The sequence below is a fragment of the Thunnus maccoyii genome, chromosome 22 (genome assembly GCF_910596095.1).
Source record: "Thunnus maccoyii chromosome 22, fThuMac1.1, whole genome shotgun sequence".
NCBI lineage: Eukaryota > Metazoa > Chordata > Actinopteri > Scombriformes > Scombridae > Thunnus > Thunnus maccoyii.
This window is the reverse complement of record NC_056554.1, coordinates 2,623,518-2,638,595: the sequence shown is the minus strand read 5'-3', so window position 1 is coordinate 2,638,595 and position 15,078 is coordinate 2,623,518. Positions and strand designations below refer to the sequence as shown.

Here is a 15,078-nt window from a genome sequence, read left to right as displayed (position 1 = left end):
CACAAGGAAGACACTAATACCAATGCCTCAAAAGGTTCATAAAAGTTAAGCTTGTGAAAAGACACCGGGGTATGGGCTGTTAAGTTAGACACTGTAAGGGTGTTTGCCAGTGATTCACTAACTTTTGCCTTTGAATTTTTCAAAACAAAATGATTATTTATTATTGTGGGCAGCCAGCTGAAGAAAGACACTGATGCTCCTGCTCTATGGAGACCCAGAAAGGAAGTTAAAGAGAGCTTTTAGGGTGAGCAGCTTTCACTAAAATGATTTTTTATCTCTTGTTTAATACATCTATGGAGTTGTGCTTTCTCCACATTGATACTCTGGTGTGAAGACAGACTGTTTCTAACACAGGATTTGAGAGACAGTCTAGTTCCTGTGACTAAAGCTGCAGTTAGAGCTCCTCACCACGGCAGCCTGTTGTCTCCTCCGCTGATGCGCAGGGGGGCAGCGGAAGGGGTTGATGGTTGGTGGGGAGACAGCGCCCCTTGTGGCCATGTTCATCACCTGCCAACTGCTCTCACATCTCAACGCACTGATCTCACAGAAGAAGGCTGGAACCCCCAGAGACTGACATGAACACAAAGGAAGACACTGTCAGCCAGTGTTATTGTGTGTTCAGACAGAATACAAAGTGAATTTTAGATACTGCATAATTAGCATTATGAATGTGTTTCACACATACAGAGAGGAGAGGAAAAAGGAGAGAGACTGGAGGGAAAATAACAGAAAGAATTAGACTTTCTGGCAAGTTCTGAGTTCAGTCTGAACTGAAGATAAACACAAAGACACACTCCAACAGACACAATCAGTGTGTCCGCTGCTAGCTAACTTACAGCTAACATACAGATGGTATTTTGGCTGTTTGCGTCTAATCAATACAACTGGTACAGCAGTCAAATATATGCAAATGACGGGAGGCAAAAATTTGCTTAGCAGTTGGTCTGAACACATCTTGTGACCAATATATGGAATGAACTGAGAGGTAAACAACAGCATGGGTGAGATGAGAAGATGGATATCAATCTCATGTCTTTGTGTTAAGTACAGGTCTGGATGAGGAGGTGGTTAGCCTAGGTTAGGATAAAGACTGGAAGCAAGGGGAAACAGCTAGTCTGGCTCTGTTCAAAGTTGTTTTTTAAATACACCTACCACCATCTACAGCTCACTAATTATCACATTGTGTCTCATTTATGTAATCTTTTTCTCTAAAGAGAAATGTAAAAACAACACAAAACACACTGTGGTTTTAGGGGGGGTTGGAACTTCTTCACCCCAAAAACTGAATAGTTAAATGCTAAAATCAAAAAGACAGCTTGACATAAAAAAAGATTTAGCAGAGGCATGCTAATTAGCAATATTGGTGCAACACTTTGCATTGAGGTCATGACATGAGAGCAGTTTTGGTGTGTCAGCAGACTGTAACATGACTGGTAGTAATACAGTGTGGTCAGTGGAGAGGAAGTGAGTGTGCGGATGTGTGCTTATTGTATTTATTACCTGGAGTTTGAGAAGAGTGGCGAACCAAGAGTCATTACACACAAAAGCAGGCTTGAAACCTGTCAACACACACACACTCTATGGAGATCATAAAACACTCGCTCACAAACAAAGGCTGTTTGTTGAAGGAAAGGGAACTCTGGCTTCCTTCCCACCATTCAACAGCAGACAACATATTTCACATGCAAATTCACACATAGGAATCAAGCTTTGAGTCCTTTGAAAGTCGCCAGACAGACGACACTCACTGATGACCAGGTCAGGCTCAGGCTCCTGCAGCATGTGGTAGGTGCTGCGGTAAACTTTGACCCTGATGCTCCCACTGTCAGCTTTCTGATGTGGCAGCAGACACTGCCATTCTGACAAAGAGAAGAGCCTGGTCAGTTTATTGTACTGCAATATAACCACAACTGCTCACATTACTGGATGATATACAGTTATAACATACTCAGTCTGGTCCAGGAGGGTAGATATGATGCAGTTTGATTTATTACACATTTATTGTAGGTGTTTTCCCAGCAACAGTATTTTTTGTCTTTCTACTTCCTCTTAACAGCAGAGGTGAAAGGTGTTCACGCTGTGTGATTTCTGCTGCTTGTGATTACCTGGTGTAAATATCGGAGCAATTTTTACAATACAGGATTGAGGACTGCCAGACAGTAGTGGGAAGAAAATGAAAGGTGGTCTTTAGTATTGACACTAATTAGTTACTAAGTTCTAAGAACTAAGTATTCCTACACAGCTCTGGGATCAGCTAGTCATGTTTTACTCGTGTCATGGTTACTGATCAACGTGCATTGGTATTTGTGTTTCTTCTGTGCATACATAACAATATCATATCAGTCCAGAAATTCATTTTGCTTTTAATGTGGTTAGAATATTACAGTACACAGGATTTGCATATGGACTTTATTAAGGATCAGAATATTTTTGTGATCCGAACAAACCTTTAGGGAAGGCTTGTTTTATACCATCAGATGCCCTTATGAGGTTCATTAAATCAGATATAAAGAAGATCAGTCCAATTTTCCATGACACTGGCTTACTCATGTGTAACAAGCTGATTATACAACATTACACTACACTATTAAATATATATTACATACTTGGGGAGAAAAAGTGATTTTTGTGAGGACAACTGATTTAAAAATCAATTAGCTGACCGCGGACATGACACATTTTTAATAGACTTTTCATAGTCATGTGACCCATTGTTTTGTAAATAGCCAGATTAATGACACCATTCATAAAATACAGGTTTATAAAACCCTAAGCCCTTACACAAGTGGCAGCGGAACACAGATTTAACGTCTCGCTACTTCCTTGTTTCATTAGTAGGTTAGAGGGACTAATAATTAGTAATCCATAGTTCACATTTTAGAATTTTTCTCTACATAATATTTTGTGCAAAATCTGTTTGTTTCCCTCTTGAACCTCAGAGAGGCTGATGGTCAGCTGAACCTACGTTTGCTTTGTTAAAACAGAACATCCCTGATCTCACCTCTCAAATGATTCTTCTGTAGGAGTATAGCTTTAAAACAGTGCTGGAGGGTTATGCCAACAGAGCACAGCTCAGAATACAGAGAGCTGTGGTTTGAGGTCAGGACATCATAGCAGCACGTTGACACTGAGCTGACAGAGAGCAGGAAAGTCTGTTTACACTGTGATTACACCCACAGGTTTAAGACTATATACAAATATCATGCACCAAATGTTCACCCACTGCTTTTGTTTCTCATATAGAGTAAATCATAACAATCATGGAAGATACTTAATCCCTTACATAAATCCATCCTGTGAGTTTCAAAAGTTGGAAAGTAATACAGGGGTTTGAGAATGCTTTTAGGTGTTGTAACACAATCAAGGAATGGATCTGTAAAATAAAACATTAAATGTACCAGAGGGAGGCTCATTTTCATCTGTGGTTCATGGGCAGGTCAGGGCATGAGGGAGCAGGGGCTGAATTCACATATAATATTCTGAGAATGCTGCTAGAGAGCTTTCAACTTGTAAAACCCCTAGAAAAGAGTTCCAGTTCAGGAGTGATTTAGTCCTAAAAATGAATACCTTTGTTGTACAGAGACCTTGAGATGACTCACAGAGACTCTGAACAAGCAGGAGAGTGGACATGAGGTTGTCCCCACTGCTACCAATGATGTCCTCAAGCTTATTGTTGGCATTTGGAAACATAGCTCACTTCACAGTCTGTGTTTCCAAGCAACTGTAAGAGACAGCAATGGTATTTGTACAGTATATAGTCTTAAACTTGGTAAAACAGCAGTTTTTCTGCCACACAGCATCATGCTTTCATTAATTGCTGCCATTTTGCAACACAGTAATCCAGTAGAGACCTAATTTATTGTTATGATATTTCAACCCAGTGCAGTTTATTGGATCAACTGACATGACCAGCTGATGTCTCTCCAGCCAGTTCCTGCAGCAGCAGCAGCAGCCAGCTGCTCCGACAACAGCGGTGCAACTTTCCAAATAGGCATTATCTGGATAAAATGACCATATATTGGGAATCTACACGGTTACTTTATCGCCTGAAAAAATATTAAAACTTAATAAAGTGACATATTAACAGCCCCACAGCAAAAATTACAGCAGCTTTCAGCCTGGTTCTGCTATTACTGCCAATGGCTCGGGGCAGCACTACGTCTTCTTCCTCTCATGTTGGACTGAGGGCAGACTGGATGCTACAGTGACTCACTATCACCCCTGAAGTACAAAGTAGTATTATGAGACAGTACGGACCAGATGGGGCAAAAGCTAGCTGGTTAGCATGCTTACTTCAGTAGATATCTTTAAAACATAATACATATAGGTCTTTGACATAACATCAAAACTGTTATTCCTTTACATTCTGTTAATAATTTTAGGGAATTTTGAAATGTTTTAAACTAAAATTCTGGCCAATTCCTACACATTGATCCTTTAAAGATGCAGTCCACGCCTTTACTTGAAGAGTTTAGTTACTTTTATGTAAACAGTGTCACAGCTCTTGTCAATCTGATGTATTTGTCTTTTTAACTTATATGCATATGATATTCTATACATGATTTTGTGCTCGGCCAGTGAGACCCATTATCCTGCTCACATTTTAGGGCAAAATACCCACCATTCTCTAGATGAAGAGCTGCACTTAATCACTCCAGGAGAGCAGATGCCTACCCACAAACACCAGTTCAAGCGTCACATGTGGCAGAAGCACCGACAGTTCCTATTGGACAAGACATATACAAGGTTCAGACTGATGGTTATTTAAACAGGATGCTGGGGTTTTTGTATTTCCTGACAATCACCACTGGCATCAGAGCTTCAGTGGAAGTAGGAGAAGATTTAAAATGCTTCAATGAAAACAAATCAAACAGAGAGAGAGAGAGAGAGAGAGAGAGAGAGAGAGAGAGAGAGAGAGAGAGAGAGAGAGAGAGAGAGAGAGAGAGAGAGAGAGAGAGAGAGAGCATGTGTGTGTGATGGTGGAGTATGAAGTTAGCAGTATAGCTGTGAATAGTGCAGTGTGTGTGCAGTTTTGGCTATTTGTTGGTGAATACATGCTACAACTTCTCAAGACCCAAGCCAAGTTCCTGTGTCTTGTTTGCCACTCAGTGGGGATTCCACAGTGAGGAAATTTTCCCACTGGTTAATAAACTTGTGACAACACCAAAGTTAACGGTTACGCTTTGGCCCCAATCACTGTTTATCACGGGTAAAACCTTTAACTTTACCAGCAGAAACCCTGTATATGTATTTCATTTTCATGTATACATTTACAGTGTCATAATTAAATGAAAAACGTGTTATAAGGACATTTATTTAGCTTTTTTGTCCTTAAAAACTGAAAGAAAATGTACCTGAAAATACAGGCAAAATACAGGCAGTATTTTAGGGGTACATTTCACAACATTTGAAAAAACAGAAAAACAATCAAAAGGTGGTAAAATGTTCACATTCACTACATGAATAAAAAAAGAAACTGGCAAAACAACAGAGCAGTATAGCAGTCATCAGGGTGTTGTGCTCCCTGTATGATTCATGGATGTGGATCCTCAGTGACTTATTTTATCAGGCTGTTGAGCTCTGGAACTGAGGAACAGGAGACACACACACATACATGTCAATACATACACACATATTAGCCATAATATAGCAGAGATGTTACATTGTTAGTGTTAAATTCCTCATAAAAACTTTGAAACTGATAATAGTACAATGGCAATAGCATCCCTTGATGCTAAATGTTGACAAGTGTGAACATGTTAACATGGTGGTGGTTGTATATTAGTGACCCCTTTCACATTATAGTCATTTGATCAACTGTTACTGCTACAAAAATATTGATTTAAAATAAACTTTCCTCCTTTTTTAATCTCTGTCCAGAAATTAAACCTAAATGAGCAAGAAATGCAAGAAGATAAAAACACTCACAATGCTTTGACACCAGCGAAGTGATGATGTAGTAGATGGAGAGAGCAGAGCTGAGTTGAGGAGCTACTGAAGAGGACAGACTGAGGCCTCTCCATTCAAAGTCCTGTTGCCATGACACTGAGGGGAGGATATTAGCATATACATCAATAATAGAAATTCACTCTGACTTCTTAAGAGAGTGAATAAGTCAATAATTGAGTGGAAGCCCATTTTCCCAACATAACATCGAGCACATGCTAGTATTTAGTTCAGATTTACTGTACCTTCTGAGTGGTTTCTTGAAGTGGGGAGGGTTGTGGGGGGTCTGGACCATATATCAACACAGCTGCTTCCTGTTTCAGAGGCTCACAGGCATTGCTGTACCCTCAACACACAATGTTTATAGAACTCTATATTCTTATCCCATTGAATCTAGTATGCTAAGTGCTTTACAGGTTAATTTTTCTTTTCTAACTATTCTGGAATTTTATATTGACTAGTATGCTAATGAGTGAGCAGCTGTATAGGTTAGGGTAAAAAAAGAAAGGTAAGAAATTGTTTTTTGGGGGGTTTTCTTGCACTTTTTCAGTAACTGAGTCACACTGGACTGTACTAACCTTTCAACCAGTTTCAGTAGGTATCTATGGGGATGATCTGAGGCTGGGGAGAGCACACCAGTAGGCTCCAGTGCACCCAGTAGCTGCTAACCAGTTTTTTTTTTTTGAACAGGAGGTCTTCCAAAAAGTTCTCTGATGTGACTTCTACAAAGACAGAGGGAGAGAAATAAAGAAAAGTAGGAGTAAAATAAAGAATGGGACGAATGCTTTTGACTGACTCTGCATATGAAAAACCATTAAAAAATTTTAATGACAATGTGAAAGAAGAGGGATTTAAAATAACTGTTTCAGTTTAATCCTAAACCATAGAATACACTGGTTCTCACCTTATCAGACATTTCACAGAGTAGAAGTCAACAAGAATCTACAGCCACACACACCATGACTATGCTAACATGATGAAGTTTAGCAGGTATTATATATAGTATATAATGTACCATTTTCAACATCTTAGTATGTTAAGAAAGGACTCGCTCCCATCCCATAAAAAAAAGAGATTATGAACTTTGCTTTGTGTTGCACCGCATTCAGATGCTGCTGCTGCTGCTAGCCCAAACAAAGCTAAAATTAGCTCACTTCTATGTTCAGTTGGTTTGGAAAAGGCGATGTTACTGAAGCTTAGATAGCAACAGGTAGCAGCAACAATAAACAAAAAGGCTTTGCTGGTCAGAATATTTGCAACAAGTTCACAGTTGACAAGTTATAACAGATTTATTTAATCATTTGCTTCATGCATGTTATGTCTTGTCTTATGGACTGAAATGTTAATTCATGGGCAGTTTACTCCCCTCTGTATCCATTCCTTACCATGCATTGTTGGCTTGTGTTTATACACTTGCAGAGTATTGAATTCTTTAAGAATTTTCCTGAATGTAACGTTAAAAAACCCACATCATAGAGAGAAGATTTCTTTGTACAGGTCTGTGCTTCTACCTGCTGCTTAGCTGAACAGCAGGTCTGCCAGCTGGGCCACATGGTCCATATAACTAGCCAGTTTGGCTCAGCATGTGCTGGGAAACACTTGTCTTCACAGTAAAAGACTGCCTTGCACCAGGAGCTGTGGAGAGGCACAGGCACAGACGTTTAAAGACAGAGAGAGGGGGGCACAGAAAGAACATGCAGTACTGAAGCAGGGAGTAAAGCACAAGGAGAGGAAGGAACTGAGATAAGATAGCTGAGACGAGAGGGGCAGAGTTGATATGAAGACATTGTAGCACTGCAAAGCACAGAAAAGAGATAAAGGGTTACTAACAGAACAAAACGTGGTAAGAAGTTGGCGTGTTTCAACAGAAGGGAAACAATGTGTGGAAATAGCTGACATTTCACAAGAAAGAGAGAGCTTTTGTCTCTCTCTCTCTCTTTCACTTGCCCTGTTTTACCTAACTGCTGCAGTGCATGTAGTTCCCCAAAGTTTCCTCAATCAGTTTCTTAGGTTGTAGTTCCTGAAACACACCACCACAATGGTAGAACCACTTCTCTACAAAGTTTAGCTTATATTTAGCATCACATATTGAGTTTATCTTTACACAGGAAGTGACAAACCCAAACTACAGACTGAAAGAAATCTCACAGTGTCTTAAACCTTAGTACTAGTGTTAGGACTCTTCTCCACTTCTACTGTACCAAAACCAAGAAAACATGTTTTTGCCCGATTTGTGGGTAATGAAGTCCTTCAAAATTTTTTTTAAATCAGCCAGTTAACTGACAACCTCCGTCGGAGCCACCAAAAGTGCCAAGTTGCCAAGTAACACTTGAATGCCATTTAGCTACTCCACAGGAAAGTAACCAACTTAGGCATAGTGACAGCTGACGACAGTTTGGAAAGGCCTGCAAGAGGTTTAAGAAATGGTCCTGAATAACAGTAAACAGAGGCTAAAAGCAGTGTTGACTGTTTGCACAGGCAGCCTAGCACAGCTTAGCCATATGAGAGCAGCTGAGAACCACGACAGGTTTCTCCTGGGAAAATGAATAATATGCTTGACTTGCAGTCACTGGTAGTGGTAAACACCTTAGCCTTAACCTTAGTTCAGATAATCTACAGCCTTTAAAATTGTATAAGCCCTGGCTTGTGGCAAACAAGGCTAAAGGCCTTATGTTGCATATAGTGCAATATAAAGTGCTGATCTACATTTGTGCACAACAAAACGCCTCTAAAAATGTCTAGTTTATCCAAAAACATGTTTAAACTAGATGTGCACTGACTGCAGATTTCTTGGCCGATTCAGATTTTCTTTCTTTATGAGAATTTAATGAGATAGAAGGATTTTCTTTCTTTCTTTTTATATTTTCTTTCTTTTTAAGAACTATAATTGACAGAATACACAAACATTTTTGTAACTTTTCTTAAATGGAAAATTGAAATTTAATTGTACTGTATGTTCATATAAAACATTAACTATTTAAATAAGTTACATTTTTCTCCAAAACAAAATAAAACAAAATAAAAAAGTGCACCGGGGTGATGTTTTTTTTAAGTGTCTGATAAAGTTAGTTGTTCCAAATGTTTTCAGGGTTGTTCCTCTACAGCTTATTTTGGACTTACAGGTATTACAAATTGCAAGCTTTGTGTCTTGTTCACTAACGCTGAAGAACTTCCACACCAACGACATGTTGTGTGTGTATGTGGTTGTACTGTCTGTGCTGCAGCCACCGCTGTGTGCATGACATGCATGTTGTGTGTGGCTGTATTGTCTGTGCCGCTGTGTGCGTGACGTGAACCATCATGCAGCACATGTGTGTGGCTGAAATCTCTGCTGGCCATGTCTGGATTAGGGAGATAAGGAGTCTCTCCCACAACTGCTCAACTGGTTTCAGTCTGTCAAGCTGGGGTCATTTAACTTGTTGTGTTAGTCTTGGGTTTGTGGAAAATGATCACTAAAGGCTGCTGGAAACAGAAATAATAAATAATTATATTAAATTGTTTTCAAAAAATGTACCATCCATGTCTAGAAGGGAGTGAACCGCATGTAGTGTTGGATTTTTAGTAACTTGTTCTATAACAAATGTCCGTGTGATTTTGAATGAGGTTTTCTTATTTCTTACTTCTTGAACATAATCTCTCTTTGACTATTTTTATTTATAAATTAGTCTCTCAAAAGTCTATGGAGGTAGAGTCTATGCTTCTTTAATGATAAAATTCTATGAGAGACAAAATTCACCACCTCCTGCCCGATTTCTCCCCAAACACAGGCACTTTAGAAACAGCTGTAAATCCTGACATATATTTGGACTGTTTTTCTCCAGTCGACTTTTCTGAACTAACTTCAGTGATTTGTTCAGCTAAACCATCAACTTGTCTCTTAGACCCCATCCCAACTAGGTTGCTTAAGGAAGCCTTACCCTTAGTTAGCGCTTCTTTACTAGATATGATCAATATGTCTTTAGTAACAGGCTATGTACCACGGTCCTTTAAAGTAGCTGTAATTAAAGCTCTTCTTAAGAAGCCTTCTCTTGATTCAGGCATTTTAGCCAATTATAGACCTATATCTAACCTTCAATTTCTCTCTAAGGTCCTTGAGAAAGCAGTCTCTACTCACTTATGTGACTTTCTACATAACAATAGTTTATTTGAGGATTTTCAGTCAGGATTTAGAGGCATCATAGCACAGAGACAGCACTGGTGAAAGTCACTAATGACCTCCTAACTGCATCGGACAAAGGATTTGTCTCCATACTTGTCCTGTTAGATCTTAGTGCTGCATTTGACACAATTGACCATCAAATCCTTTTGCAGAGACTGGAACATTTAATTGGCATTAAAGGAACTGCATTAAGCTGGTTTAAGTCCTATTTATCAGACCGATTTCAGTTTGTACATGTTAATGATGAATCCTCCGTGAAGGCAAAAGTTAGACATGGAGTTCCACAAGGTTCTGTTCTTGGACCAATTCTATTCACCTTGTATATGCTTCCTTTAGGTAATATTATTAGGAAACACTCCATAAATTTTCATTGTTATGCAGATGATACCCAATTATATTTATCAATGAAGCCTGATGAAACCAATCAGTTAAACAAACTCCAAGCATGCCTTAAGGACATAAAGACTTGGATGACCTGTAATTTTCTACTACTAACCTCAGATAAAACTGAAGTTATTGTGCTTGGCCCTAAACACCTTAGAAATACATTATCTAATGATATAGCTACTCTTAACTCCCACATAAATCAAATTTCAAAGACTGCCTTTTTTCACTTACATAATATCGCAAAAATCAGGTACATCCTGTCCCAAAAAGATGCAGAGAAACTAGTCCACACATTTGTTACTTCTAGGCTGGATTATTGCAATTCCTTATTATCAGGCTGCCCTAACAAATCTCTAAAGACTCTCCAGCTGGTCCAGAATGCAGCTGCACGTGTACTGACTAAAACTAGAAAAAGAGATCACATTTCTTCCATTTTAGCTTCGCTACATTGGCTTCCTGTAAAATCTAGAATAGAATTTAAAATCCTTCTCCTAACTTACAAAGCCCTTAATGGTCAGGCACCATCATATCTTGAAGAGCTCATAGTACCGTATTATTCCACTAGAACACTGCACTCCCAGAATGCAGCTTACTGGTGGTTCCTGCGGTCTTTAAAAGTAGAATGGGAGGCAGAGCCTTCAGCTATCAGGCTCCTCTCTTGTGGAACCATCTTCCAGATTTGATCCGGGGTGCAGACACCCTCTCTATGTTTAAGAGTAGGCTTAAAACTTTCTTTTTTGATAAAGCTTATAGTTAGGGCTGATCCAGGCTCACCTTGGATCAACTCTGCCACAACCCTTAGTTATGCAGCTATAGGCCTAGACTGCTGGGGGACTTCCCATGATGCACTGAGCTCGTCTCTCCTCCTCCCCCTCTCCATCTGTATGCATTCATGTAACATCAATGCATGTCAATAACTTTGCTTCTTCCCCAGAGTTTTTTGTGCTTTCTTATCTCGCAGGAAACCCTGGGATGCAGGCCGAGCCTTCGCGGTCCTTTGCAGTCCTGTTGGCATCCTCTCCTGGAAATTGCTACTTATTGTTATTGTTATGATTGTTGTTATTCTGTCCCCCCCCCCCCACACTTTTCCCTCTTTCTTTCTCTCTCTCAACCCAACCGGTCAAAGCAGATGGCCGCCCACCAAGAGCTGGGTTCTGCTTGAGGTTTCTACCCGTTAAAGGGGAGTTTTTCCTTACCACTGTCGCCAAATGCTTGCTCATGGGGGAATTGTTGGGTCTCTGTAAATTAAAGAGTACAGTCTTGATCTACTCTATGTGAAAAGTGCCCTGAGATGTTGTGATTTGGCGCTATATAAATAAAAATTGATTGATTGATTGAGGTACCATACTAAACTGTAGGAGTACCCCTGCAGATACTGATGAACAATAACATATGAAGTATTTATTAGCAACAGATACTTCTTTCCCTTATCTGAATTGAAACTCCTACTAAATGCACATATATCCAGCATAGTCTTACTTACCATTTCTGAAGCTGCCTGGGGAAGGAGCATCTCATACAGACATTACAGTAGTGTATTGGAGGCCAGCGCAGGCTGAAGGCTGGAGGTCCTTTCTGATTTAGGGGCTTCCAGACTCTGAGGGCCTGGGGCCACAGCTCCATGTTGAGTATCTTGTTTCCCTGTTTGAGAATGTGCTGGTGCAACAGCCTGCAAATAAACAAGAAACAAGTCAGTCAAAAGTGGGGTGTTGGTATTCTATACTTACTTAAATATACTTATACTGATTTAGTTATAATGAGGCATATTTAGACTTATTTTGTTTATGAGATAAACCAAGTTATAACTCTTTTCTCTCATCCTTTTTGTATTGTAAAACTATGTGATTTTAGTCACTTTTAGCATGTTTTGTAGTTTTAGTTTATATGTTCTCTTCTTCAGGTCAGATTCCAATTATAGCTACAATAGAATAGGTCATGTCCTATATTTTTTCTGGTAATTTGGGTGTTTTTGCAACTTAGATGGAGTTTACCTTTTACAATTAAAAATCTACACATGTGTGTTTTATTTAGGCTGATTCCAGTATTTTTAGACTCAAAATATTAAAAATAGACTACTGTCAGGTCATCAAATATAAATAAATGTATTAGTATTTCTCCACCAGAATCAGAATTTTACTTCTTGCAGTGTGGAGAAGGCTGTGAAACTGCATTTAGACCTTAATGGAGAATAAAATCTACAGAAAATGTAATTAAACAGTTAACTGACCAGCGTAGTTAAGCAATGTCAGAGACTTTCTTTTTGGTGTCTCACAGGGTAGGGATAAGGGGGGTGTTCGGGGGAACATTTTGTTCTCCTTTAGCCCAGTTAAGCACAGCACCAACAAAGCCTCAAAGTGAGACAAAAGAAGGTCAAAGAATGCCAAACCGAAAGAGAGACAGAGAGAGAAAACACAGTACTAGTGGGAAAGGAGGAGGAAAACCACCTTACAGATGCACTCACTGACTTTTTTACAGCATTACATCACCCAATATCACCCGCAAACCCCAGATTTTCTCCTTGCTCACTAGTGATGCCTTTAAACTCAACACAGTTCACATTCAAGTTTTAGAACATCAGCAGTGATAGCTGGGAGGAAATTTGGGGATTTGGGAGCATTTTTGTGCTTTAAAACAAAATGAAATTGCCTCATATATGACTGACTGCCAGTCAAAATACCCCCCATCCCCTTTTTATGAGTCTACTGCTAATGTTTCTGCCCCACCTGTGCAGGATCTTGTCATTGGCCCTCAGTCTTTGGGGTTAGCAGGGCATCCCACCATACACTGGAGCGTCCATGCATCTCTGCAGCAACTTCACTATTGTGTGCAAAGTCCTCATGGCTCCTGAGCCCCCTCCTCCTGCGGGGTCTGTACTGCCCAGGCAAAAAGACCAGCCTTGGTCCAGTACATCAAAAACAAGAGGGAGCCCCGATGCATCCATAACCATCAGGATACTTTTTCCATCATATCTCTCTGAAGATGGATAATGAGGAACATAAGATAAGTCATTTAAAATTATGCAATCATTACATTACATTCATTACAATATATGTCTTTTTATACATGTCATAGGTCTCTTTTCTGTATAACTATTATAAAGAGGGAATAAATGCAACTCAACTGTTTCCAGACTACTGTTTAATGGGTGTGTTGTCAAACTTTTTAATATCACTAGTTTAGCTGCACTTTGCTAAACATTTTCTGACATTCTGCTAACTCACTGAGTTTAAATGAATAGTTCCAGCATTTTGGGAAATATGATTAGCTTTTTGCCCCCAAAAGTGAGATAAAAAGATGGGTAAGTTATCAATCTTATGTCTGTGCTCAACCATGGAGCTGTGGTCAGGATGTAGTTAGCTGCTTGGCCTAACATAATGACTGGAGGCAGGGGGAAACAGCTAGCTATTTCCGAAGCTGGAAATAATGTTAACATAATATTGTTTTTATATTTCAGTAACAGACATAAAACATGCTCATTTGTAAGCTTTAGAGGTATTGGTAGGCATATTTTTAAACTTCAGACTACTTTTTTCCTGCTCCAAGCCTGTATGCTAATATATTAGCAGCTATTAGCTATGATAAAAATGTCAGCTTCATAACACACAGACATGAGATTTAGGCTATATCGATTTTCTCACTCTAGGAAAAAGAGTGAATAAGCATTAATTTACATATTTTCCAAAATGTTGAACTATTTTTAAATTGACAAGGTGGTTTGATACATAAAATAAAAGACTTGGAATGAAGAAAGAGCCATGCAGATATTGACACAAGCACTTAATAATCTGAACCAACTTCAGTTTAGCTAAATTAGCTGAGTGCTGCTTGTGAGATAACTTTATTTACATTTGACAGACTGAAAGGAGTCATTCTTTGTATTAAATAGGCTACTGTTCTTTTGATACTTAAATACATGTAACATATCTATTGAACAAAATTACAAACTATTTACAGCTCAGTTAACCTACCTTTTAATATTATGTTGTATTAGCACAGCATTAGCTAATCATAGTTAGCTATATTTTGTTTGTTTTCCTGCTTTGTAGCTAAGTTGGCTAACTAGCAGCACAATTACTGTCAATTTGTTGAATTTGTTTTAAAACATTAAAACATTCATAACTAACTCATTCATAATAGGTTTACCTATAGCTTGAGCTAGAAAAAGGCGTTTACATATTTCACCAGGCAATATCCACACTCACCCAGTTCAGACCAGCCTACACCGGCCCTTTATGTTGAGGAATGACACTGTTTCTTGATGTGGGAAACAAATATGAATTGATGCTAGAAAATGGTTCTTTTACAAGATGTCCTTGACAACAGTTCTATCTAAGTAGAACATTATATTAGCAGGGAGGTATTTTCTTAAATAGAAAAAAATATCAGGAGCAAATTGTTAATTTGATAGATTTATTATTGCTTATCAGCATTTCCATGTGTTCCACAGCTGTTATTCCATGTCTATTTGTAATGTAATATTTTAGACAACGTTTCTACTTTTGAGTGTGACAGTTCACACTTGTCCTTGGAAATCGTATTTTGAGTAAAAAATCTTAACTCAAGATCCTCCTATTAACTTTTTACTG

The 15,078-nt window shown here is 38.9% G+C and overlaps 1 protein-coding gene across 23 annotated transcripts in view; it reads right to left on the bottom strand.

The window, feature by feature from the left end:
• Positions 1-14,800, bottom strand: part of paqr9 (progestin and adipoQ receptor family member 9) — a 39,256-nt gene extending 24,456 nt beyond the window's left edge. For 4 of the 23 annotated variants that reach the window (XR_006093348.1, XR_006093349.1, XR_006093345.1 and 1 more), the window contains exons 1-9: positions 14,695-14,799; positions 13,216-13,465; positions 11,976-12,161; positions 7,458-7,581; positions 6,192-6,668; positions 5,929-6,045; positions 4,622-4,723; positions 3,568-3,721; positions 409-1,859 (exon numbers count right to left, since the gene is read on the bottom strand). The gene's annotated coding sequence lies outside the window, so the exon portion shown is untranslated. Of the gene's footprint in view, positions 1-408; positions 1,860-3,567; positions 3,722-4,621; positions 4,724-5,928; positions 6,046-6,191; positions 6,669-7,457; positions 7,582-7,903; positions 7,967-11,688; positions 11,704-11,975; positions 12,162-13,215; positions 13,466-14,460; positions 14,592-14,635 lie in introns of those variants that run through there. The other 19 variants (XR_006093344.1, XR_006093347.1, XM_042400422.1 and 16 more) reach the window with 18 other exon arrangements.
• Between the last annotated feature and the right edge of the window lie 278 nt (positions 14,801-15,078).